Source organism: Strigops habroptila, chromosome 4 (assembly GCF_004027225.2).
Source record: "Strigops habroptila isolate Jane chromosome 4, bStrHab1.2.pri, whole genome shotgun sequence".
In the NCBI taxonomy this organism is placed as follows: domain Eukaryota; kingdom Metazoa; phylum Chordata; class Aves; order Psittaciformes; family Psittacidae; genus Strigops; species Strigops habroptila.
This window is the reverse complement of record NC_046358.1, coordinates 43,531,899-43,558,370: the sequence shown is the minus strand read 5'-3', so window position 1 is coordinate 43,558,370 and position 26,472 is coordinate 43,531,899. Positions and strand designations below refer to the sequence as shown.

At 35.9% G+C, this 26,472-nt stretch overlaps 1 long non-coding RNA gene across 3 annotated transcripts in view; it reads left to right on the top strand.

Moving 5' to 3' along the window:
* LOC115606261 overlaps positions 1–23,212 on the top strand; it is a 150,079-nt gene extending 126,867 nt beyond the window's left edge. For 2 of the 3 annotated variants that reach the window (XR_003990867.1, XR_003990869.1), the window contains exons 5-7: positions 11,464–11,554; positions 20,621–20,756; positions 22,841–23,212. This is a non-coding gene — a long non-coding RNA (uncharacterized LOC115606261). The remainder of the gene's footprint in view (positions 1–11,463; positions 11,555–20,620; positions 20,757–22,840) is intronic. The other variant, XR_003990868.1, reaches the window with a different exon arrangement.
* Positions 23,213–26,472: the final 3,260 nt, after the last annotated feature.

The window sequence follows — 26,472 nt, the reverse complement described above, 5'->3', positions numbered from 1 at the left end:
AGGAGTAAATTGTAAAGAGCATATGATCTGCACTTTATGTTTCCAGCTTCAGGCTGTGGAAAGGAGTTGGAGAAAAAGGTATGCCATTTAAAATTATCCCCAAATTATGCTCACAAAATATGCTTCACCTTTTCACAGCTGTGTATACTGAAATTACTAAATACTGCATTCCCTTCTAGGAAGTCAAATACATGTACCTCATGTGGTTTAAATAAAATAAGAAGTAGGTTCATTTAGCAAACAAGACAGATAATTCAACATGAAAATCCAGGGGCTGAGAAATGATCTTGGGAGCTTCTGTGTGAACCTTGAGATTTGGCACAAGGGAAGTCTGCAGCAATCCCTTCCCTTGATTAGGAGAAGGATGTGCATTGCTTCTTTCCTACTGTCTTTATTCATGTTTCAGCAGCCTGCCACATGCAATATGCCAAAACTCGTACAAAAACCTAACACACACAAATATGTGCACATGAACACACATATACAGTTCATTTCAGAAGACTCCACATAAGCTTAATAAAAACTGCTTTCTCAAGTAGAGAATTTATTGAGATACACTTGCACAAGCTCTTTGCTGAACACAGGAATTTTGCAGGCTTTTCTGCTGTGACTCTTATGGTTATGATCTATTTCCATAGGTCAATATTTTTCTGTATTAATTGCAGAGTCATCTATTTCCATGTATGTCAAAAAAAGTATCATTTGACATAGAAGTCAGTACTACTTATCTTTTTCCACACAGTACCAACATGTATGCATGTTATACTTAACTTGTGCAACACTTTGAGAGAATCTGGATAGCACATCAGTATTGGAGGTGAACTTTGAGGTTCAGGTATGATAACTTAAAGTTGATTGACTGAACATGACCAATCTTATTCCAGACAACAATGAAATTTTTAGATAGATGTCTATCAATGCAAACTGACTACATTTTAAATTATAAAATTTTATTGCAAGATCAACTATGATATAATTTTTAATATACATTTTGATTCCTTTTTTATAGTAATTTCAAAAGATGTAATTTTTGTATTTGAAAGCAAGAAACAAAGCAAAACATGGAAAGCAACAATTGATCTGAAAGCTGTAGTCTGAAAGCAAGTAAGTTATGTACTTCTGCCTTTCCATCAGGTAAAAATCAGAAATCACTTTCAATCAGATCTTCAGAGATGAATAGCACACTGGTCTACATAACTGAGAAATAAACACATTGACACTGATTAGAATTGGCTTTTGGCATTATATTATTTTTAAGTACACAAAGCAAAGAAACACAGAGTACCGACCAAACTAAGTCCATCTGCTGCTTTTAAACCCTCATTTCAACACTGAAAACTATCTTATGTAAATTCAAGGTAATGGCAAACCTTATCACACATTCAACTGCAATGCAGTCTGTTCAATTTAGAAAAAAGTCCCTTTCCAGACATCTAATGGTTTACTTTTGCTTATGTATAATATGATCCAGTTCCATTTTTCTGCATAAGCTTAGGGTAAAAACTGAGCTCCTTCCATACTGTCCAGTAGAATTTTCTAGTAAAGTAGAAAAAAAAAATTATTATTACTATTATTATAATAGGAGCAAAGCAATCTCTAATAGGAGTAAATTACAAAGCCGTTTGGGTGAAGGGGTTCACATAAAGAAAAAGTTACTGAAATAGAGTTTTCATGTCTTCAACAGGTCAACTTCATATATACATATATATAGTTAGGTGAAATGATAATTTTCCAATCTTGTCACTAACTAATTCCAATTTATGAAGGCAGAAGATAACTCTGTATATTACTGTGCTGGCCACATATAATAAGCAAGGACATATAAACCTCCCTAATGCTGCTCAACCCAAATCAGCTGAACCAAAAAATGGTCAAAGGTTGCTTTTGGACTGATGGAGCCAATATTTGCCTGACCAAATTAACAAGAAGAAATAAGGCTTCTGTTTTAAGGAACAAGTTGGCATAATTTATGTCCCTCAGCTGAGGCAGTATTTTAGAACAGACAAAAATGCTGAACTGTACAACTGTAGAAGACCTCTGCATGCTTTAATTAGCTTATCTATAGATAATTCCATTATGATAATAAAATGCTTAAGGCCAAGTTGCCCATTCTGAGCTTGCTTCAGTTGCCTGCAAAAATATAGACATATATTTTTACATATATGTATACATATTTGCATGTTGCACATATACATATGTATGCAAAATAATTATTAAAATATATATCGATATATATATATTTAGGAACTCTCATTGAATACTGATGAATCCTTGATTTTTTCATTATCTTTCAAATGTTTTTAAATTTATTATTTATCATTAACATGAAATATTGCTAATACTCTTTATTTTTTAACCTCTGTAGCCTCATTCTTTTGCACATTTACAGATACCACTGGGTAATTTTTTGTTGCCTTAAATATGTGGGAGCATGTTTGTAAATCACTCCTGCAGAGTCCACTGCAATCCTGACAAAGTATAAGCATTGGGAGAGCAAGCAAATGCATCCTCAATACATAGCACCTTATTTAGCTATGACTGACAGGTGCAAAATGCTACTGAATCAGAAATGACAGGTATAATAATGGCAAGCACAGGAGATTCACAAACCAGATTTTCCTGGGAGCGTCATCTACAATGGATGTTCCCATATGCCTAATATGGGAATATCTAATTACAATTTTCATGTGTTAAAACAAGGGAAAATATCGATAGAATAAAATAGAAATCCCCAAAGGACAGAGCCCAGGTGTTCTTCATAGTGATTTCAGCCTTAGGAAAGTTTGGGAAACAGAAGTGGCTAGAGGCTTTGGGTAAATTTTCTGGGTGGTATGCAAAGAATTACATACACAATTCCTGCTGGTTTTAATGGGATGTGTCTAATTCCTTATGTACCAGGTTGAAAAATTACCCACAGACTTTCAAAGAATTTACTTTCATATAACCTTGCTTTTAAACCAGATTCTTCAGGTAGAAGCATTCAGTGAATAAGAAGCAATCTGAGACAGAGTAGGTCTTTTTCTCCTGCTTCTCTGAAAGCAAAAAAACTTAAAATGGAAAATCTGCAGAAAGAATCCTGGCTCTACCTCTGTAGTGATGGTGACATTCCCTTGTCCTGGCTTAAATCATTGTTTGAGTAAGTGGAATTCTAACTAATTTGAGGTTTTTGACCAGAGAGGGATCACTACGGGCCTAGCGATTACATCTTTCTTCATTTGATGAGATGCAGCATTTAAAGAGACCGTTTAGGTCATTATGCCCAGTCCCACCTGCCAGCACAGGCAAACATGTCACATAAAATTAATATCAATCATGTAACTAAAAAATCTCTGAGTCCATTTTTTAATATGCAGGGGTTTGTTTACCCCTCCTGTGATATACACATACACAAGAACAAGATTTAGGCTTTGATTTGAGAAGAAAGAGTTTCACAAAGCTATTTGCAGTGTAAAAGGTAGTTTCAAGTGCTGATTTACTCTCTTGGAAACACAGTATTGAGAAATAGAAGAGATACTCAAGCCCACATCTGTACCACCCATTTCCCTCTTTCTATTATTCTTGTCATGCGCAAAGGTGTTTTTCCTGATCCTTCCACTTCTGTTGCCATGAATTTACATTTTGAAAAATAGTTTTTGCTGAAAAGTTAGGGGCCATAAATTGGTTCTTTATGACCCTTCTAGTCCATTTGGCTATGGAGTGAAACAAGATTCAGCCTGAAAGGGAAAAGCAGCTGAGAGTGACAGTGAATTTCATAAAGGGCATATAAGACGCTGCAAGAAAGAGCCTGAATCATCCCCCATGTCTGCTTCTGAGTTATTAGGCCACATCTCACTCAAAAGATTAAACATTTTATCTCACAGGTCATTCCATTTTATTGCAGCGTTGCCTTTAGCAATGCTATAGTTAAGGTTCTGTCAGTGTTTCTATTATAGGCCCCTATTTTCTGGAATTTATAACTTAGGGCTAGAAATTCCCTCTGGGTTAAAACTTGGCAATAGCATAGAAGGTCTTTTTTCCAGCAGAGAATTTCCCCCCCATCCACTCTCCACTTTTCAGCCTATATTTGAAGTAGATGGGAATGCCATAACCATCTACTTACAGTTTTAAACTGTATTTCTTCTACCTAGATCCAAGAATTTTCAAAAGGTATATAGTTCCGGATGCAAAAATGCATGCCACTGAGATCTGAGAATCAATGAGATACTAGAAATGCAAAATGGGTACTTTGCATGTGTGTATGCCTGTGTGTGCACATGTGAGCATCTGTGCATGCACAAAGTCTTGCATTTTGCACAGCATTTTACCAAGTGGCATGTTGAAATGAAGATTGAACAGCTAATGAACTCTTAGTGAAATTAAAAGCACACAATTGCAGACACATGCAGCCTTCAATAGCTATTGCATACAGGTTGGTTCAACTACATTCAGTGATCCACTTCTATGGCTTTACAATGGAGATTTTTAATTTAAAACAATTGAAAACCTTTCAAATAAGAAAATTAAAACTGATATGGTTACATGAATTGCTTTGCACTAAATTCCTCTCAAGATCTAACCAAAAACAATGAGTCCAAAATGAACCAGAAGTAAGGAGAAGTATGAAATCAGGGTACATAGTTTAATTGGTTTACCTCCCTGTTTATGCTAAGACATGGTTTATGTGTTAAAACACTCAATAAAACATCAGCTGCTGAATAATAAAAGAAGTAATGTGGCAGGGCAGACAAGACATCCTTATTTAGCAAAGCACACACATTCCAAGATCATTTCTGAAAGGAGACCCACTCACACAACCCGTAAGCAAAGATTCCTGCAAGGAGTAGGGGTTGAGAAAAGAATACTGAAAAGACCTTACAGCAACTTAGGAAATGGAATGGGCAGGAAAGAAAGAAAATCAGTCAAGGATGGTATCACTGGGAGAGAAAAGGAAAGAATATCTGGTAAGCAGAGAAAAGGTAACGTGTGGGAAGTGGAGAAGGAGGTAATGGTGGAAGAAGATAAAAAAGGTAAACCAGCTTCTTACAACTACTTTTCTTCACAGCCATAAATTTTAAACTGAGATACTCTTCACAATAAAAATACAGAGAAAAATGGGAAAAAAGGAAACAGGAGGGTAAAGGAGGCTAAATAGTTAGAGAAAATAGGTCCCTTCTATTTTTAGCTCAGTCATTCAAAGCCAGCATAGATCAGTAGTGAGTGAAAATTATTTCCATCTGTTCTGGCTGTTTCATGAAATTTGATGATGTTGGTTCATTTACTACTGCACAGCTCACCGTACCATGAATGCTTCCTTCAGAGCTAATACTAAGTGGCAACTTTGAAATTTCAAAAGAGATGAGGGCTCTGAAAATGGACTAACCTCTTCCTTTGCTCACCTGGTGTTGTCAGAGCAGAATGGAAACAGATTGTTTGGTTAGTGTAAAAAAAGTTATATTGTTGCTGCTCCCACTTAACTCACAGTAGGCCTCTTATTTCAGCATCTCTTATGATAATTAAAGCTAATATATAGTAAAAGAAAGATGGCTAATATAAAGTAAAAGTAAGATGGTGTAGAAAGTCAACAGAGGAAAGTTCTGCCTCACTAAACCAATTATGCTTGTCACAAGTTTTACTTCCAAAAGTGCATTCTTATAGGTGTTTAACATCTCACAGTGATACTTTGGCAAAGCACATTGCTAGAAATGCGAAGCATTCTGGAATATGATTTGTAAAGTGCTTCCATTATTTCTTTTATAAGCAACAGAAGAGAGAACAGAATCCTGCGTGGAGACTAACCATAGAAAATTAACTGTAGCTTTTCCTGTTACAGTCATCGCACTATTTTCAAATGTCAAACCACAGTATTACTACCTAGGGAACCCAGATTTGGATGACTTTAGCCAAGATAACAACATACTGGCTATGTCAGCCAGTATCTGTAAAACAACTATATAATTAATGTTGAGACGGAGACATAGAAGCTATTGGTTTCAGCAAACTTTATGGGGGGATATATCATTTATTTCACAAAAGGTAAAAAGGTAGATGGGTATGTGCAATTTACATCCTTGTCTCAGGTTGCCTGTATTCCTCTTACATTTGCTTCATTTAATAAAATCTGTGTAAGAACATTGTGAACATTGTTTAAAATTATCCTTTTCCTCTCTCCAGCTGACTTTGAGGATGCTATTCCACAAAAAAGTACAGAGAAGCAAAGAATAAAGAAGATGAAATTTGTGCTATCATTTTACATAACATGGTTAATATAGTGTATTTTTTAGTCATTTTTATGTGCCATATGTCAGAACAAACTGAAATCCACATTCCCTTCCTACTGCTTGAAACTTATGGAGTACTTAAGTAAAGTTGTTTTTCTCCTTCAAAACATTTCATTAAAACACAAATGACTTTCTCCCTCTTGACATTGCCAAAAGAACTCTCACACCATGTAATTACATCTCTGTTTTAAAGTACATTTCTCAGCAAACACAGGCTTCTAAGTTGAAGACTGCATAATAGATGTTATTAACTATACATATAAATAGAATATGTGTCTTGTAAAACATTATATTTGCCAAATGAGTTTGCCGTTTTCCAAAGTCATCTCCTTATTAATGACTCATGAGTTTCTTTGCTATTATTTAAAAATAATGTAATTATAGGCTATTTTTGAATAATTTGATGTATCTTATGTTCATATTCAAACCTATTAATTAAATGAAGCATAAGTATTTATAACATGCTGTATGCTTCTATTATTCAAGATAATCCTTTTAATCCTATTTAAATTGGAAAGTAGAAGTTAATCCCAATAACATCTCTCCACAAACAAATATTAATAAACCTTTTTCAGTCTTTGGTCTTCCTTGTCACCCGTCCTGGAAATAATGAGTGAGTTTTCTAGTTTACATGGTAAACAATGGAGATGGAAAGCAAAGCGGGCAAAATTGTTGTTTTGTATTTAAGGCCACAATAACAAAATGTGGAGGTAAAAGCACTGTAAAGCATTCTCCTGTACAATTTAAAAACTAAGCACTGCTCAGTGATACTTCTGAACTCCTGAATCTTTCTGATGCTGCAAACTAGCACTAGACCTATGACTAGAGAAGATCAACTGGAGGGAAGTTTTAGTGTGTTATTATGGCCAGCATTTCAGTGTCAAGCTACAGCTTAGAGGGCTCCAGTATCTGGTGATTTTTGTAATTTGACTTGATTTTTGGAAACCAGCAACATCATAAGGTGGCCATGTTGAATTGCAATTTTGGATTTGCAACACAGTACTATGATCTGCACATATGGCCAGTCACCAGAAACCGGAAAAAAAGCAGTTGTTTTTTCCCTGCTGTGAGCAATGGTTTTGAACATAACTCACACTGTTTTCACGCTGGCTTTTCTCCCTTTTGCCCCAAAACACAAGCACAAACTGAGCTTCTGCAATTCCTTTGGGCAAAAGAAAACCATGCTGTGTCTACACAAACCTACAGGTCAGTTTTTGTCCAAGGACACTTATGTCTAAAATAGAGCAGCCTGCTAGGACAAGCTTTTGTTTTGTTAGGCAAAGATATAATTCATTGAAGTTGGAAAATTAAAAGGATACTGAACTTTAGGGATTGCAGCACACAAGCTAATTTTCTTTTGGAAGCCCAGACTGATATTTAGGTTAATTGTTTGTTTCACTTTCTTAACATAAACTGCTTAAAAGTAAATAATGCTTTCCCTAGAAGCAGGAACTTCCTAAGAATAACAGTAACATAATTGTATCAAAATAAAGGTTTGAATATAGATGTAAACCAGGCAGTCATTTGTATATTCTATGTGGATTCTTTATTTACGAAGTAATACCTGCCTAAAACCCAACAAACTTAAAACTATGAGTTGGTGGTCTGCCAAGTGAAGAAAAGAGCCATTTCAGGAGGACCAAAGTACTGAAAATTCCAAATTATCTTTTTGGATAGAGTATATTAAGAATATCCTTTCTATTTTAAAAAGTTTAAGGCCTGTCAGATATTCAAATTTTCAACAGTGAATGTGGTGGAACAAAGTGATAAACGAAAAAAAAAAAGGTAATGAGAACAGGATACTTTACATGAAGGAATTCCAAAGTAATTTAAGATTGAGTGGTTGAACTGCTAACAGAAATATACAGTCTTTGATTTAAACTGGCCACCATGCCAGAAAACTAGATGTTAGCAGATGTGGTTTTTTCCCTCTCCTGTAACTGAAGAAAGAATCATCCAGGGCAATACAGATCAACACCTTTTTCAGTACCAGGAAAACTAAACAAAATAATAGGTGAGCACCAGATTTTAAAATGCAAAGAGGAGCTGTTAGATTATGGACAAACAAGCAGAGCTTCATGAAGAAAAGCTGTTTCTCAAAAGAGAATGGGTTAAAAAGTTTATTTGGAATTTTTAATTTCTTATGATAAAATCCCATAGGAGTGAGTAGGTGGAGAAATAGAGCTATACATAAAAATGGTATTAAGAGTAGTAACGGACAGTTGAAATATGCTGAAATATTAAAATGATTTCTTATGAGAAGGGGAAAGGGCTGGTCAGTGAGGCAGAAAATTTTTCATTTGACACAATATGTAGATGAGTCAAAACAGAAAAAATGTAAAGTACACTTGGAAAGAAATTCAAAAGATAAGATGATGGTAGATGAAGTTCAGTGTTGTGATGTAATGTAAAGCATACTGATAAATGTAACAAGCACTGCACTTAGTGAGTTTCTGAATTAGCAGTGAGGGCTCTGTGCAATCATTGTAATAGTTGATTGAAAACATTCTATATGTAGTTGAATTTCAAAAAGCAAGCAACGTGTGAAGAACTATTTTTAAAAAGAGATAAAAAATTGTAGCAGAAATACTGCAATAAATAAATCAGTGCCACAGCTTCATGCTGAATGCCCTTGTCTGGATACCATCCCTCCTAGAAGCTAAAAACATAGGACACACTTGAGAACTTGTTAAATTACAAGAAAACGCTGTAAAAATGAAGATGTACAGAAATGAACAGAATGGAGAGAATATACCAGACATTACATAATACCAGTAACATAAGATTTGATAAAAGCCTTACATATATTACTTATATGAGGTTTTGTTTCCTAAACTTGTGTTTAGTAATTTTTGTAAAAGTTTTTTCTAAACATAGGGAAATGCTAAGCTCTGTGAATCTCATTTTCACAAGGAATTGTCAAATTCAGTAACTTAGGATAACTTGGGTTATCCCCCCATTGTCAAATTCAATAACTTGGGATTCATAACTTATGTATACAGTAGATAATGTAGAAGTGGAAGGATTTCAGAATGAGTTCACAGAATGAATTCTACATAATGGCAGATTTTGAGAAAGAGGTGCCCATGGACAACAGGGAATTTTAGAGTTAATAGAAGATTGTGACTGCTGCAGAAACAGAAGACCAGACCAGAGGTGTTGTTGATTAATACCTTGTCTTCCTAACATAGGTTCCTGGGCTTGAGCCAAATTTTCTTGAAATAACTGTGCAGCATTAGCAGATATACACTGAACCTGCAGGTAGCTTGACAGTATAGCAGACACAACTTGTGTAACATGTGAAGCATGACAATAGCAGAAGCCAGCTACCAGGTTACCTAGTAGTGTGCTTGAGCAGGCAACTTACATACCGTGCTGGACAGCTGGAGAAGAAATAAAGAATATTTTCTTCCATTTGTCACCCTCCATTTGTAACCAGTGTCACAAATGTGTCTCGCAACACCATTCTTCTAATTAAAAGCTTCTGAGATTAGACAGTGAGCCCTAACAAGATGTTATGCTGAAGAACAGTGGTCATCCAGCACTGAAGTCTGCTTCCAAGTCTCCTCTATCCAGATAATCTAGAGGGTAGAAGAAGCATGACACCTACTGAGGTGCAAATTTTCCAAAGACCTAATTTTTCACTTATTATGATATTTAAAGCCAATTTTTCTTTTCCTCTGCATCCAGGTATGGAACTATGAGTTGGAACAAGCTGGCATTTTTGTTTGCTTAAACAGGCAGGTGGCTTGCCCATGATTTCCATTCTAATAGCGATGGATGTCCCCAGGCAACGAATCATTTTTTGTTGCTTACAAAAATGTTGAGGATTTATCCTGCTTGTTTCCTTAATCCTTTTGTTTTCCTAGACACCATTTTATTTAAGGAGAGTGAGGATGAAGATGTACAAAAAGATTTAAATTTTCTTGCACGACCGCATTTTGTTTTTACAGTCTTCTCTCATGCTTTCACTTTTCAGTTTTTGAAATGGAAATGTATATGTTGTTATGGATCTCAGGAATGAGTTTATGCAAATCTCAGTACCAAAATTTAGAGTAGTATTTCTCAGTACAGTTTGTTATGCAGTGTTGCCTCAGTAATGATTTGTTGATTGAGAAGATTATGAAAAAAAAGTTGATAAATTGAATTTTGGGAGGAGTCCAGTGAAGTGCTGAAGTTATTTAGGGAAACTTTTTTCAGTTTATATATGAGACCTTTCAGAGTATCTTTTATCATACCAGGCTCATTCACACAATTGTGGTAGTGCAGTCTAAATTTTGAACTGTGAAGCTTTCTGTCAGCACCAAATTCTTATCCTATGAAGCCTATAAGTGTGTGTAAGTTTGCCAGTTTACATAAAGATAGTGTTTCATACTCTTTTAATTACATTTTTTGGAGGCAGGAGCCAGGAAGCAGTATTCACAAGTGCAAAAATGAGCATACAGACGCAAGTCAGCATACTGCTGCTAGTCTCCCCCGCCTCAGCCTCCTGTCAGCGGTGACAGACAGGTTATTCTAGAAGATGATTTAAAATTTAAGCTCCTGCACTCTTTCTTCTAATGGAAATAATCTCTCCTGATTTACACTAGAGGGAACCTGCAGGTGTTGTCCTTTCTAGGCTGAGGTTAGCCTTTGGGAATAGCCACTTCAGCAAGGATTGCTTCAAAATCAGTGATATTGATATAGACTTTACCTAACACATGTTATACAGTAAGAGACCACAGAAGAATCCAACTTTTAAGCAATGTAAGAGTGCTTGCAATTAAAGTAAACTAACCAGTGCTTGGTGTAGACTGCCGTAGTGTTAACTGTGTAGACCAAATTGGTTCAAGAGATTAAATACTCACTGAGCCCACTGTGTTAGGAGAAGGTAAGATCCTGTGCATTTCAGTGTTTTCTGAGAAAAGGTAACTACATAAATTTTGAAAGAACTGTATCCTCTCCATTTCATTAATCAGTTTTTTTGTAGCTGTCACTTACTCCCACTAGTGAATTAATCATTATAAACAAATGATGCACAACTGAATTGGAAGATACAGGGAATGCTGAGGAAATGAAACAGCAGACAGCACACAATGCTTCTGATCAATCATCTCCTAATTTTCAAAGTCTGCCAAGAGATGCCAACCCTTAATGTTTATTTGTGCCATGGTGATAAGAAGTGTTCTTAATGGTAGTTCCCTTGTGTTTTGTTTTCTCTCTCCAGGGCCTCGTTGTAAATAAGAGGCTTCGTTTTCATGTATTTTTATGATGAAGCATTGTAGCCAAATGAATGCCATGGGACACCTCTTAAACAAGTAAGCTACAGAGGAGCAAACCTGTTAAAAGAATATATTTCCTCTTCATATAGAAAAACAACTCCTGTGTAATGAATGCTTGTACTGAAACTTCATGCACATTTAAAGTGTATTTTAAAGAAGTGTTGCTTGTTAAGGGAAATGACCTAACAAGATTTTTGTACAGCAAGCAGCATTACACCATAGCATACACTGGGACCTTTAATAATACACACTAATTACAGAATTATATGGTTTAAAAGAATTGTTTTTCTGTCCACTTCAGAAGGCCTTCAAACAAGCTTCAGCCCTATGATTGCTAAGGATCTATAGAGTATTGTGCACAAGCAGTAGTGTGTACACAGGTGGCTATGTATGTATACAGAGATATATAAAGTAGAAGCTGCAGGGATGGAGTTCTCAGTTCAAAATAGTTTTACTATAGCACTTTTATCTACTTTACCATGCACTTTATCTACAAAAATATTTATACCTTGAAAATGATCAGAGCCAGAGGCATCCTATGAAACTTTAATTTCCATTGACAATATGAGTTTCAGGGAGGGGAGGAGATCTCTGAAGCTCATGAACTCTTCAAGGCTGCAGGAGACATTAAGAGGCCAGGGACAGCCAGACACCCTACAGAGCCAAGCAGTGGGGGCTGGACTGGGGACTGCCTACAGCAACATCTGCAGCTCAGTGAGGTGCCTTAGCATCTTAGTCCACAAACACAAGTCTTTCATTGATTCAGTGGGGCTTGGATCAGGACCCCAAACACCCAACAGTCAGTACAACTTGAAATAAGACCCCAAATGTACAACTATTTTTAAAGTATATCAGTGAGGATTTATATGTTTAAAAAGACATATATGCAGTTTTCTTTTCAAAAGCATAAATCTGTTAGAATTTTCCAGTCCTTATTCACAATTGCATTACCTTTTGAAAGTAGTTAACATTGTTTTTCTGTTTTCATATTCAGTTCACATCACTGACAATCAGTTATTTTTTGCCTTGCTGAAGAATGAAAGTACCAAACATACCTGCAATAAGAGTAGCCTGGTAATTATCCTTTCCCATACAGCTCCCAACTGGTTGTTACATTGCGGAAGTTATATTTAAGAAAACCACATTTTATTAAGTATTGCCAGAAGACGAAAGAACAGAAAACAGCAGAAAAGAAAAATGGTCACCAAGATATTTACTGCTGAGGAATGTGTGCTGTATTTTTTGCCATTTGCTGTATTTATTGAAAAATCAATGGCAGATCTCCTCCAGTGTGACTGTTGTGTGACAAACTCTTATTATAGGCTAACATTCCACTACACCAGTTCATTTATGTAAAACTTTTTGCTGGAGTGGCAAATATCGATAAGATTTCAGACTGAAAAGCAAAAAGGAGCACTCTCTTCAAACGGGAAGGGACATCTCTGACAGTGCAGTTCATTAAAAGGCTGGAAAAAATGTGTGAGGCATGATTTGTAGTATAAAATAAACTAGTTTGTGGTTGTTTTGCAAGGTGCAAACAAATCTTTTATTCACAACCCTGGTAGATTTTTTAGAGCATGTTTGCGCATACATATATATGCTACAAACATACCATCCACACAATATTGTAATTTGTGCCTTTAGTGGAAAAGTTGCTAGAATTGCAATTCTAATGTTGTGGAAAGATTTTAAATGTTTTAGCAATTTCTTCTCAGCTGTGGTGGCTGTATGTTTTTAAGCTTTTTCATCACACAAAAACTGTTGAACTGCTCTGGAGAAAACTCATGTATGTGTTTAGTCTGAGCTGTAATTAAGTCACCCAGCTTTCTCTCTTAGCAAGAAATTGCTGATGTTAGATCAGCATTTACAAAATTAGTAAGGAACAAAATGTGGACATGGAGGTGACTCACTTTGTGTCCATGAATATCACTGTAGGCATAGTAGTGAGTTGAAGGTGCGATATTGAACTGCCTTTAATATTCAGCATTTAATTGCATTTCTGACTATCACTGAGCTTTTAGACTGGTATCCTCCTGACAATTTCAAAGTGGTTTTGACCGTGTTCAACTCCTTCCCCTGTAGGTGGTTAATCTCATAAAGATTTCAGCCACACAAGTACTAGTGTCAGGGGTATAATGATCACTTTGAAGTTTGTTTGTTTTCTAGTGCATTTAAACACTTTAAGTGTTCCAGAAATAGGATTAGATGCCCCAGTGAATTCATTTCATTTACCCCCAGCAGTGGTTTTCCAATACTATATGGTGTTTACATGGTATCAATTTAGTGGCATGCTGATTTCCAAGATTCATTCCCTCCCCTATCAATTTTCTACCTCTTGATCCTACTTGAAAATTGCTGGGACATGGGGCAAATGATACTGACAAAAGGAATATTGAGATTCTTGTATCTTCTTGTTTCAAATATCTTTCTGGGATTTTCTTCTATGGAATTCTTTGTAAAATAAAATTTAGTGACAAAAAGTCAGCTGTTAGAATATATAGATTTTTGACTTCTGAGAAATGTTACATGTTTAAATCTGAAAAGCTTATTCCTTCCTTAAGCAGACCATGCTTCAAATAGTGATTTATACTTTTTTTTTCTGAGTTACAGATTTTGCACATTATAAAAGTTATACATGCATTTTAGGCGAGAAACCATGAGCACTGGGCACACAGAATTGTCTTGCTTTTCTGTAAGCACTTAAGAGTGTTATACAGGAAAAGGGAAATTCACTTGGCTTTTCTTTGTGCTTGATATTTTTCTCCCTTTTAAATCATTATACACAAACTAAAAAGCCCCAGAATCCACTTCAAGGAAGTGCTCTCCTAAACTTTGTACTCTAAAACAAAATCCTTTCATTCCAATATCAGCCCTAGAAAAAGAAGTTATCAAATATTGTTGTTTGTTAGTGGAAAAGGCATTCTGAGATACTCCTAACAATCTGAGTTTCTTTGGGTAACCAGTCTCCAATTTGCAATTTTAGTCTGGTTGGTACACTTTGCACAGGAGCATCTCCTAACCCCCATACAGTTGTTTTCATTCCCTTATGTTTAGTCAGGTTTCTGTGTAAAACAGTGACCTCCGCCCCAGTGTCCACCAATGCCCGTACCCGTTCTACATTGTTATCTGTCCACCAGATACAAGATGTGACAAAGGGCTGCAGGCCATGTCGAGTTACACAGACTTGGAACTCTGAGGCTTGGCCACACCCCTATTCTGCCTTGGGGTGAAAGTGCGCAACAACTTTATCTACCTCCTGCCATGGATATATCATCTTATCCAAGCCAGGGGGTGATCCTCCATTTCCTTCTTCCACAGAGCTTAACGTGGTCACACTACGAACCTTCCCCCCTTTTCCTTTTGCCATTCTCCTCAACACACTGATGGGTTCCCCATTGATATCTCTCTTGGGAACCCCCTCTTGTAACAATTGACAGAAAAGGCAGGTACGTTCTCCTGGATCGCCCTTTTCCTCCTGCCTAGTCTCATTTCTTGACAGGCTGGAAGGTTGGTCTAGGCCTGGTAGTTACCCCCAACTGTCTTCTCAATCATGTCGCTTATGGTCATCCCTTTTGCTGTCATTACCACTGGGATCATATAGGGTTTCCAGGCTGCTGGGCAGCCTTCTAGCAACAAATTACGCACTGATGCTGTAAAAGGTTCTGCTAAGTATCTGCCAGGGTCCCCTTGCTGAACAGCCATTTTCATTCCTTCCCATTTCAGGAGGGTTTTTGCTTGAGCTAATGTTACCCACTGATTAGAAACAGGGGGCCATGCACCATCAGAAGTGTATTGCTGATTCATTCCATAAGCTATGACTGTGCTTAGGGGAACATTGGTGCCTGTTGGCAATGCTCTTAAGGCTTGTTGAACATATGGATCATTAGAGATTCCACTGAATTTTGTAGCATCGATGCTATCTAGCATGACACTATCAGCCCCTCCTTCCATTAATCGTACTAACCACTGTTGTGGTCTCTCTCCTGGTCACTGACTATATTTTGCTAACAAGTTTTTTACATCCTCTGGTGAAAAATCTTCCATGGTATCTGCTCTTGCCCATCTCCCTGATACAGGGTCCATTGTCCCCCTTCGCTTTACTACAGGAGCAGCTCAAAGTGACTCAATACCCTGTTCTTCCAATTCCCCCACGCTCTCGTCTGAATCCAAAGAGCTCCAGATATTACCATCACAGGTTTCAGGGTCCCAATCAGGCTGAGTAATTACTGCTCTAACCCGTAGACCCGGATCTGGTTTTTCCTTAGGAGGCCTCCGTTGGCACCGGGCAGCTCGTACTGCATATGATGCTGCCAATTTCTCTAATTTCTCCTGCCACCCTGCTCCCATCTGAGTGGCAGCTACTAATACCTGCTGTTGTACAATTCCTCTGGCTTTTTCAGCCTGCAATTCTTGTTCTAATTGTCCTATCTTTTCTGCTGACACTTGACTATGTCTCCAAATGAACTTAAAGGCACTGAGGAGGCTGCCCCCTGTTCGCCCAGCATGTTGTAACCTCTCTTTATTTTTTGTATTAGGTCCCTCTATGAACTGTCCCCAATATTTCAATAGTTCCAGTGGACCTTGCTCCGTCCATGGCTCAGGACGTACCAATGTGCAAGTTTCCCACCTATCCCATAATGTGTTCCATGGCTCGGCCCCCCATTTGGCCCCCCCATTCTACTGGAGGTGCTGCAGAAGCAGTCCCAGCATCCTTTTTCTTAAACATAATGTTAATTCCTCTGCTAAACAATAGTAGCAATAGAGTGAACGGGTCTTATCTCTAATCGTGGCGCGATTCGGTAGTTGTGCACTCCACTCTACTACACAGCCCCACACACACCTGTCAGGTAGTTGTGCACCCCACTACCCGACGTGCCCTGACCCTCTGTTCCAATTTCCTCAGTTCAGGAATCCCATCCTCATCGCTAATTGTGCATTCTAAATGTTCCCTCCCTATTCAAATCTCTCAATTTCAGCAGCCTGAGTGGGAACTCTGTGTATTAAAAATAGAACAAACCTTGGTAAATAGCATTTTCAATTACATCGCAGTCAATATTTTCTGACTTCATGTGTTTTAAAGAAAATGAGGAGCAGGTTTTGCTCTTGTTCTCAGAAGTTCTATATGATCCAATTCAGCCCCAAAATCAGCACATAAAATGGGGACCTGTGGAAAGTTTTCATATAATTACATGTGAATGGGAAATACAGTAATTTTATCCTGTCATGGAAGAAGCAGTAGACTGGCATCCATTAGCAGATGATTTCCTGAAATCTGCATGGGTAGCAAGATACTTTTGAAAGCCCAGGGATTACAAAACTCTCTAGACTACCTGTCTTAACCAGTACCTTTTTTCCATTATACACTTACTTTTGCTGCTTCATAATTGCATTTATGGGAAGCCAATTGTACCGGGGTCAGGGGGTTGGGGTGGGTGGGAGGATGGGGTGGGGGGAAGTACATGCCCCTGAAATCTGCTTGTTCTCTACCATCAGATTTCTAGTCCCACTATCAGACACTATTTATATATCTATATCTACATCATCTATATCTATCTGATTACAGTCCTATTGAAGCTTTTTGATACCCTGAGCAAAGGAATTTACATGAATTTAGTGAGGAAAATCAATTGTGAGAACAGCACTACTTTTGTCCATACATACTTAGCAGATTCTAGATGTTTTCATTACTTCTTCCACACAGAGTGAGATTCTATACTTTTCCACAGTCTTGCCATTTAGCACTCATTCCAGAAGTATTTGCTACTGCAACATCTGTCCCACTTCTCACTATTCTCCTCACGCTAAGTTCTCAGTGACAACTAGTTGATGCATCTCCACCTTTCTTGAACTGGACTGAACTTCATTTGCCTGGGACAAAACTTTTTTTCTTTTTAATGCATTACCAGAAAATGAAACTTCGCTGAGATTTCTCACTTTTTTTTTTTTTTTTTTTTTTTTGTTTTTAAGTTTGTTAAGTTGAAATGGAAATTTAGCATACTCCCAGGTGATCATAAAGAATTAGAAGAACGGGGGTGAGGTGGTGGGGAAGTCTATTATCAATTAGAAAGGGCATTTTTTCTGCATCATTTCATCTCTAATGATTTTTTCCATAATAAAATATCTCATGCTGCTGCAGAATCAGCTAAATAGTTTATATTTGGGCCAATAAAGGTTTTTTCACTTCTATTACCAAAGGGAAATATTAGGGAGGTCTTTAACTGTACATGCTATATGACCGAACACCACTTAAGCCAGGCTCTGCTTCCTAAACAAGTATTTAATCTCCTCATTAAAGATATATGAAACTAGAAATCAATGAGCACTGGTGGTTAGAGCTTTTTAGCGGAACTAATGGCTACACCTTGTCTAACATCAGAAACTTCACTTGTGGTTTACAGCTGCTACACATGGAGAAACATGAACCTAGAAGGAAAGACTCTCAGTTGTGCTAATAATTACACTAAAAGAGCTCTGGATAAGCACGTCACATAAATACGTAACATAAAAAATCAAACATTTTCACTTCACATTTCAATCTGTTAAAAGACACTGAGCTCTTATTATAAACCCCTAGATAAAAGCAATAAAAATGCTGCATCTTGTATAAAAATTTCATTCCTTCTGATATAAATCCTCCTATGGCAGCAACAACCACAAACTTGAAATGCAGAGGCTGGGAACAGTGTGAACTGGAGAGTGCATGACAAGATTTGACTGAATATATGCAGTGCAGATATGATCTATTTTGTTTTCAAAACAAACAATAGACAAAAAATTAACCACATGAACAGAAAAAACCCACATAACTGATACCCTTTATTTTTGATTCTATATCTGATTTGCATCTAAATGATTTGCAGAAGAAATACTGCAAAATGTGAGTGGTTTTTCAAACAGTTAAAAAGACCTGAAATAATGTAAGAAGGTGCCAGAGTGCACCAGAGCACTTGTTTTGCATCTTGAACCTGCACGGTGTATTGCCTGCTTTGTGTGAAAGTATGCGGACGTGTGGCATTCAAAGCACAAACCTTTTTTCACCACCAGTACAAAATTCAGGGGGTTTCCATCACAACGAATCTCACTTGTTTTACAGGAAAACAGTTTTGCCTGAAAAAGGTTGCTCTTTTATTTAGACTGTTGCCCAACCTAAGCTAAGGTGGGGTATTTCAGACAGAAATGAGTGATATACTTCTCTCCCTGTGCATTGTATATTTGCAATTTCAGAAGTAGCTATTTCATTGAGATAAAGAGATACCCATTTTACCTAGATACAGAAAGTCAATACTTAGGTACAAAACTTCAAACCTAAAAGTTATAGTTTTGCATAAAATATTAGTGTCTTTGCAGAACATCAAGCACAGATCAATAGACATGATGCATTCCTGATTTCGGTTAAGCTGGAACAGGATTACACAGCTGGAGTGGTAATTGCAACTGTCAGAGCTTTCAGCATTTTTTATTACTAAAAATGTCTCTCTATTTGTATATAAGTTCAAATAAGTAACTCCAAAATTCTTTGGTTTTATTTTTTTTTTCTCATCTCATCTATATGAAGATGAGAAAACTCATGGAAGAGTTCTCAGATTCTACTAAAAATTGCAATTATGACCTCAGAACTTTATAAAGAAAGTACATGATGAAATTATACAAAGCATATAAAGCTCCCATTAGGCACCAATCCAATCTATGATGTCTCCGTATCGATGTTTTTGAAATGTGTTTGCACACAATACAGAGCACGTAAGTATTAAATACTAAAAAATGTGGCTCTACGTGCTTCCCAGTGCTTCACTTTTTTGTAACTTGCACAAAAATAGCACAGCTCTTTCAGTTGTCTTTTCTTACAGTTATCTATGATTCTTAGTTACATTTCCTTAGTTACTTTTTCTTTTGGAGAAAACTTCAACCTATCCTACCCTAATTTTATCTGAAAATTAAAATCTGCTAATTTTTGCTTGCTGTCTTTTTATATATTTGTGTTAAACTTCATAATCTCTTCATATTCAACAAGAATGCGTTATTTAATGCATATTGTTCTTATAGCAGCTCAGATATTAGAAAAAGTCGTCTTTTTGGGTAATACATATTACAGATTTCTATCTATTTTTATATTACTTGATATTTTTTGATTCTATCAGCATAATAAATGTAAATAAAGAACAGGACAGGTTTAGATATTGCTTTTTAGTGCTAGTAAGTAAAGCAATCTTGTCCTAAAACTGTCCTGCAGGCAGTGTGTGTGAGTCACTTAGTACCAGAAATAGATTATATTAGATTTTGCTTCTTGAAATATATTGCCAGCCCAAGCATTTTTTGCTAAAATTCTTGAGAGTAGCACTGGCTAGTAAAGAGTGGCGCACGATGATGTACATCAAGGCCAAAGACAAGTACAGCTGCATTCACTAACACCTCAGGTGATGTGTAAACTGACTGTATTAGGTGGAAAGGAATGATGAATTTTAGAGGGGAATCTCCAATATTACGCATAGATGAGGAAAGAGTGAGATCAGAAGCAACCCTGGTTATGGGCGTGCCTGACAGACAGGCAAGAGTGGTGTGATGCTCACAAGAGGATCTGTGTAAAACACAAAAATAAGCATGCAAAACTTGAAAGGAAGATAGAAGAGCTCTGATTTAGCCATGCTAAGACAACTGCAATGAAGTCAACAGCAAGGAAACAGCAGAGAAACAAGATAAAAAAAAATTAATTTGGATAGAACACAAGGAAATTAAGAGAGGAGAGACAGAACTATCAGTTGTTAGTGTGGAGATTATATTTGACATTATGCCAAAAGAAAAAGCAAAGCAAAAGAAGGGATAGGGAAAAAAGTTCCAGTCTCCAAAATGAAGTTTTTTACTACTTCGAAAAAATTTGATATGTCAAATGGTGCCTTTTTTAAAATAAGTTTCTGACTTAAAGTGTATAGCTTTAAAACATAATGAAATGTAAGATTTAAATAGATGTGCTGGAATAAATAAATAGATATGACTCAATAAGTATTTTTAATATTAAGAATATATAATTAGCTTTTTAATATATAATTTCTTTAAAAATTCCCCTTATGCTTCTGAATTCTGATCAGAACCCTTCTTCAATTTTAGGTATTTAGAATTTTCCTTCAAATCTAGTCTTTTACAGCTCCTGTTCAACCCTTTAGCTGCAGAAAATCTTCTCCGAGCAGAAACATCACAGATTATGTTTCAGACAAGAGCAAATGTAATATTTCCAGAGTTTCAGGTAATGTAGAAACTTGTGAATCTTTCACAAGCAATCACTAAAAGATTGAACAATGATGCAAAGAAATTCACAAAAATCTCAATTTGTGGACTATTGGTAACCCAAAGCAGTGCCTATATGTCCTACATATTATTTGCAAAGTCTGTAAAATTAGGTCTCTATAACCAATTTTAGAGATTTGCAGAGTTATTGGTGTAAAATGCAGCTGTATAATGCTGCCCTTTTTGTCAAAAGTACAGAGACTCCTAATATTACTTTTGAATGGCATGGTTATTTTAGAATAATTTGCAATCGCCCATGAAAAAAAGGTTAGACTTCATGTTAACTTTAGACACCACAGAGTGCTCCAGGGGTCAATAGTTCAAACAGAGTTAAAATGCTAAAAATTCTAAATTAGTGAGTGTGCCTGCTGGCACAAACCAAATTGTTATACAAACATGTAAATGCTTGCTTGTTACACAAACAGAATTTTGTGGGAAGTCAGTATGGGACAACTTCTAACAATTAGCTCTTCACTGTTCATTGAATCAGAACTGATAAAGAGAAGATTTGCTACTCTGACCTGTGATACCAAGCTAAGTCTCCAGAACAAAACCTGGGCACTGCAACATGTCTTAATGCAACTTGGGCAATATTTATGTCAGTGTTACAAAAAAGCCCCAAAGTCCAACCCTTTTAGGGTCCTCGCCTATTCTAGTCAGAATAGAATAGGCCAGGATAATTTCTCAGAAGTAGGGTTTGTCTTTCTCTTAAGCAATATTTTTAGTAACAGAAAAAGAAAAAGCCCAGAGCTTCCAAACCATACGTAGACAGGTTTTCCACACATCTAGGTTAAGAGTAGTCTGATTCCAGAGCTACAAGTGAATTATTTTAAAGTTGCACATTTTTATTCATAGAATCGTAAAATGGTTAGGGTTGGAAAGGACCTTAAGATCATCTAGTTCCAACCCCCCTGCCCTGGGCAGAGACACCTCACACTAGACCTTGCCCAAGGCCCTGTCCAGCCTGGCCTTAAATGCTGCCAGGCGTGGAGCATTATCAACCCTTGGCATTTAATTTCAGCTCCCATGCATTGTGTGTCCTTAATCTAAGTCTCTCTACAAATAGTAGAATTTGCCTCGATTGTATAATTTGCCTCAATTTGGGTTTTTTTTGATGCCAAGGAAGCCAGCTGAGACTTCCACCCTGTTTGAATCACTTTTGCCACTTTCCATGAGCATAAATAAATTTAAATCTGGCAATGAATGAGGTTTTTTCTCAATTATTGAGTCCACAGTCATAACCAATGTGATTTTCTTTTTAAATGTAGATATATTTGAAATTGAGATATCTGGAGCAGCATTAAAATGAGAATAAAAAGTTTATTTGGTATTACATATTCAACTAATTTAGACAGAATGGATAAATCTCTTTAGGCTTTTAGAATTACTGGTTTGTCTCCAATAGACATTTAACTTGGGAGGAATATGCTTTTTATTTTTCCACCTCCTCTTTCAGGTGAAGTGACTAAATTAGGAGCTCTATGAGTCACACTTTTGACAGAAAAAGCACAAAGAACTGGGAAATTTTATAAGCAAAATTATTTTTTATTAAAAAACTCCTCAGCCTTTTCATCAGTCACCTTCTGAATCTTGGGTATTCAGGGCAGGAAAACCAAGCTTCTCTACTCCAAAAAATAATATCTAAAGTAATGATTTAAAGTTAGCATAACTTCCTGCCAGTATTCCTTTTAAAGTAAATCTACCTATATTGATAAACACTTTCCATTAGTGATGATGAAAGCAAAGAAATTTAATTTATTCATGCAGGTATTGTCTTCTACGCTTAGTCTTTTCCTAATCTGTGTAAATTCAGATTGAATGTTAATGGACAAAGCCTTGTCCCATTGTCCAAAGAGGGGGAGAATATGTTCACAAATTATTCCATTTCTCTTTTTTAATTGTGAACCTTCTCTGCTGAGAAAAGTCATTAGCTAAATAATTTCCATGCTAAAATTTTATTTTTATGCCTATTACTAAAATTTCATTGTTCTAGCTATCTTTCCTAAACATCATGTAATAAATCTCAATGTTTTTATTCTGCAGGATACTTTTCAGGTACCCCATCTCCTACTTGCTTGAGTTTATAAGCTTCAACCCATGTACCATTCCAAGAAGCAGTTTGAAAAACAATGTTGTGTAATAAATTTTCTTAGTCCAAATTCAGGTGACTTATTTCAGGGCAAAGTTTTCAACATACTATACTGAGTTCCACGTGACTGGAAAGCTCATGACAGAACCCAACTGCTATTTGAGAATGTTTGCTGCAAACTGTAAAACAAATTGCTGTATTATTAGGCATATATGAGCTGTATAAATAAATTGCTACTTGTAAAGGATATTGTATTATAGCTCTTAATGTTCATAGGTTTAGTATCCAGGTAAAAGTACTCTGAACTGCAAAATAAAGCACTTTTTCATATTATAATATTGCTTTTGTTGCTACTCTTTGCTGCAATATTATGTTAAATATACAAATGTAATTAGTTATATTGCTTGGGTCTGAGCATCTGAATGAAATATTTTGGAATGATAAAAAAAGTGCAAATATAACAAGTCCAATGGAACAAGAAAGCCTAGTGTTGACATATAGAAGTTCAGTATTAATTTTCATCATATTCTTAGGATAATTTTATTTTTTTAGATGAAACATACTTCATGACTATTTTCATGATTTTTTTTTTTTTTTCAGTCATACTGACACATTCTCATCCTCAAGAGTGTATTGGTAGTCCATGTCCAAAACCAGTTGCAAGAAAGGAATAGATTCTTTCAGATGGTATGGATTCCTCTCTGTGAATCTTCATCCACTACTGTATTTCTCATCAACATTATTTAGCTCATATAATTTTATTGATTCTCATATCCTCTTATTTCTGAATTTTAAAGGAAGAGTGGCAAAAAAATAGAGATTTTATTTTTCCAACAAATAAGTATTCTGATTATAATGGTTCTTACATCAGTTTTTCTGTTGTCTGGGAAGTAAACAACATGTTTGTAAAGTTTCACATATTGCTGAGACTAAATTGTTTTTCAAAGCTGATGAAAACCATACATTTTAAAGAAGAGGGTTTCAAAACAAAAGGCAGAATGTTTTTCTTAGAAGTCTTTTTTACCAATAAGCAGTCCCACAAAATATTTCACTGAAACAAAGATAACAAAATCCTCTATGGTTCCTCATTACACCAGTGCGGAAGTTTAAAAAATCTGTTTAAACAGGACCTGACAATCGAATGTTATGCTACTTAAAGTCTTAATTATACATTTTTTTACACAAATGAAAACATTTTTAAAGGGAAAACAAAATTACATTTATAATGCATTTATGTAAGTACCTTGTGTTTAAGTTTACATTTAAATTGGCAACAAAAACCTTGGAATGAGAAGCAATGATGTCAAATCATTTAAATTGTTCACATCTATCATATTGCAATATATAATGTTTAAACAGAAAACATCTTTCTTGTGAAGAAAAAGGCATTTTTTTGAGAAATCAGTTATATATGAAGAAAATGTTATTTACATGTAACCATTATGAATTTAATAGTACATGGCCACTGGCTTTTAGTTTGCATTGTACATGCAACTTAAAGTTTTACTGAGTTTAACCTAGAATATCCTATTGTAGTGAAAGCTTTGAATAGGATATTGTTAAGTTCAGTGAAAGTTTCCCTTCATAGCTTGTAAATTTATACAAGACATGATTGCATGCCAGAGGGAAAACTGGATAGGTTAGGGTGATGTGTGTAAAAGAAAAAGTGATTTGATAACACTGAACACTAAACATTGCACTCTACATGGCTGATGAAAGCCACTGTGTCATGTCTTTACAAATGAGTTTCCACTGACAAGAAAATGAAAAGAAGGAAAAAGGAGGAGTATTTTCCTAGTTTCAATGCAAAAGTGATAGAAATTAAGCAAAGCCTAAAAATCTGTTCTTTCTATCTATTTAGCTAGCTAGCTAGCTATTCTGGACATGAAGATTTTAGAATATTTTTTTCTCCAAATATGGACCTTACAAGTTTCATAACTGACCTTTGGCACAACACGTCTTCCTTGGATTCAGTAGATATTTGTAGGATGTCAGCATTTTTTTCAAGCTATGTGACTCAACTGTAAAATGTAGGAAATAATTAAAACAGTTTGACAGATCTTATCGAAAATTTCTATCATTCCTACTCTATACCTAGAACTTGGTGCAGTTACCATACATTTGGCCTTCACACATTAACTCTTCTTTTAGTTTTTAGCACTATAATTTCACCTATAATTTCTGTGATTCCCTCAAAACTATTCACTATACTGGATGTTTTAGTTTAGGTTTAGCCATGATTTAATGCCTTCCACATTTCACAACACATTCTCATTTCCAGGCTTAGTCCACAGAAACCTTTCCGCAAGTAAATCAATTTTCTTTCCTCCATCCACAGGCCCTGGATTTATCTCTTTTTCTTTGTCCTATTTTTACACAATGTTCCATGATGAGTCAGTTTCTTCTTTGATTTATTAGAAATAACAAAATGAAGACCATAAACTGAAAAGATAGTCAGATAGAAGAACAAAGCCAATAGTTTTTGTGGTAGTGGAACAAAGGACTTGTTCAAGGCACACTTGAAATTTAGGAAATGGAAATTCTTGACTTCTGCATTTTACCTGAGATTGTTTGTCTAACATGAGGATACCAGTGTGCGCTAATCTGCTGTATACATTTACATTTGATACTGTGTGAATAGCCTCATGTAATGCATTATAGCGCTCAATTAATGTAAGATATAATATCACTAGGGAATCTGGCCCACTATTTTTATAAAATAAAAAGTTTGATGGAGTTCATAAACCAAAAATACTGATACTTTGGAAATAGTTTTTAATCTGTCAATAGAAAATATAGACATTAAAAGCCCACCTGAAATGGATACAGTGTGCCTTTAATTACACATTAAACATGCCTTGTTCAGTCTTGAACTGCAATAGTACAGAAATTCATAAAATGGTTATGCTAGACAATGTTTTGTATTTCTGGCAATATGCACAGGTGATGTCCTCAAAAGAACAACGTGTAACTACTCTGCTGAACAGATCAATATTTTTCCCATTTTTTTGTCTAGAGAACAATGTGAACTGAATATTTCTTTTGAATCCCAAAGCCATTTTATGTTGTTAGGTTAAAGCTGCAATGTGACAAAATGCAATTCTATTTCTTGTCTCACAGGAATAATGGACCACATGAGAGAAATAGAAGATGGCAAATGATCTTAAATGGCATTACAAGATGATGCAGTGAGCTGTTGACTAACAAATCTTTGGTCACAGGCAAACTGTGGAAGGTATAATTAGAAAAGGATTAAAAGACATGAATAAATATACACCAGTAAAAAGTCAACATTGCTTTTAGAAAGGGGTGTCACACCTTAGGCTTCCATTAAATATTTAAGGAAAAAAAACCCAACCCCCAAACAAGAAAGCAATTAAGGGTAATAACATTGTTAACGTTTTCTTTTGTCTTCAAAAAGCTTTTGATAAAGTTGTCATGGGATAAGAGAGAAGATCATCTTATGGATTTGTAACATACTAAAGGTAGGGAACAGAGACTAGGAATTCATCAGCAGTTTTCAAAATGAAAAGGGGTTTCCCAAGCTCTGCTCTGTTTGACTTATTTGCATACCACTGAGAAAAAA